Source organism: Xiphophorus couchianus, chromosome 8, assembly GCF_001444195.1.
Source record: "Xiphophorus couchianus chromosome 8, X_couchianus-1.0, whole genome shotgun sequence".
NCBI classification, from domain to species: Eukaryota; Metazoa; Chordata; class Actinopteri; order Cyprinodontiformes; family Poeciliidae; genus Xiphophorus; species Xiphophorus couchianus.
The window spans coordinates 4,901,801-4,903,544 of NC_040235.1; the positions used below are offsets into that span (position 1 = coordinate 4,901,801).

Below are 1,744 nucleotides of genomic sequence, written 5' to 3' on the forward strand. Positions count from 1 at the left end.
GAATGAAGCGGAGCCGTTGCACTGATTTGAACTCCCCATATGTTCCCATTCAGGTACATCATTTATTATTTTATTCTTCAATGTACATTGAAAATATCAATGCTTTACTGTACTCAGTGCCAGTCTGTGAAAGCTGCACGAGAGTGTGCTGAATGAAGCGGAGCTGTTGCACTGATTTGAACTCCTCATATTCAGGAAATAAACTGCCTGAACAACCAGAAACTTCTCGTCTTCATTTAAAAATCAACGCAGAGTCGAGGGGTTACTGGGGTCGGCCTGGTACAGTGGAGTGAAGCAGAACCCGGTTACACCAGCAGGGAAATTACTTCGCAGTTACAGCATAGAGACAAGACAAGAGACAAGACACAATAACAACGTCCGGGTGTTGAGTCTGGAGTTTGGCTGTGTCAGAGCTGATGACGTCACAGGCCACCGCTGCATCAGCTGATGGGGGGAATGTAAACAGCAATCAAAATGGCGGACGTAAACTCCCTCGGTAAATAATACGGCCGCATTCCCACAGCCAGAAGTTCAATGTCCGGGCTACAATCTGTTCCTTCACGTTAACATGACCGGGATTACACCACCTCTCACTCACATAAGTGCAATCCCGCCGCCCCTCTTCTTCCGACTCTTGGAAAAGTCCCTTTCCCCTGCCCCCCGCACCAAGGAAAATCCAGGGACCTCCACGCTGTAGTCTGGAATAAGCGAGTGTAGCCAGGTTTCCGTGAAGCAGAAGATACTGCACTCCATGTACTCCTTCTGGGTCCTAACCAGCGCCGTGAGTTCGTCTGTCTTATTCCCCAAAGACCTCACGTTCCCCACAATAATCGCCGGTACCGCTGGTTTGTGCTGTCTCCTCTTCTCCCTCCGTTTAACTCCAGACCTGCAGCCCCGTCGTCTCCTCCGTAACTCCTCTGGGACCACAGGCCTGTCTCTGGACCGCAGCAGAGGCTTACACAGCGCAATCAGCTGTTCACGCGAGTAAACAATGCCGCTACTCCGTTCGGTGAGGTTCTCCGTAACAAAGAGTAGAAAAAGTAGCAGAAGAACGCGGAGAACAGCGATAGAACCACATCCAGCCATTGTGAAAATCTTAACTGAGGATCTATGGGTTCTTTAAGCATGGATCCTTAATCGGTTACAGCAAATATACACAGATTAACACACACACCACGGGAGCTGCGTCTGCAAGCAGCCAGCTGTGCCGGCGCCATCTAAGAGAAAGAAAGAAAATACTACCACACACAGTGTTAGACACAGCAGATTGAGCTGTGAGTGAAAAAGAGTTGGGGAAGAAACTTTGGAAGTGTACTGAAGGGAAGAAATTCCACATTTGCTGTGATATTTTATTGTCTTGTTTGACTTGAAAATCAAAATAAGTCTGAAACTGTTTACTGTATTGTGGTGTGTTAATTTTGTTATATTATAGTTTGTCAGCCTTCAATCTCAGGAGAAAAACTGAATTTCACTGAAAGAAAAAAAAAATCCTTATTTTTTTATTGTTTGTCCTAAGAACAATTCTATTTGAGAAAATAAACAAAGAACTAGAAAAGATATCCAGTGAGGGGATAATTTTAATTTTGTATTTTGATCTCTCATTTTCTGCCTCATAATTTATTTTCCTAATGTTAAGGGAAACTTTGTTTTGTTACTGTTTCATTGTTTCTAAACAGAAATGTTGATTGTTATAAAGTATTTTGTTGTCATGTATAATGTTTGCCAAAATTCTATCCTAGGTCTT

At 43.9% G+C, this 1,744-nt stretch overlaps 1 long non-coding RNA gene across 1 annotated transcript; it reads left to right on the forward strand.

Moving 5' to 3' along the window:
* The first annotated feature begins 737 nt into the window (after window positions 1-737).
* LOC114149849 (uncharacterized) lies at window positions 738-1,216 on the forward strand. Its single transcript, XR_003596614.1, has 2 exons — window positions 738-781; window positions 885-1,216. It is a non-coding gene; the product is annotated as an uncharacterized LOC114149849 (long non-coding RNA).
* Window positions 1,217-1,744: the final 528 nt, after the last annotated feature.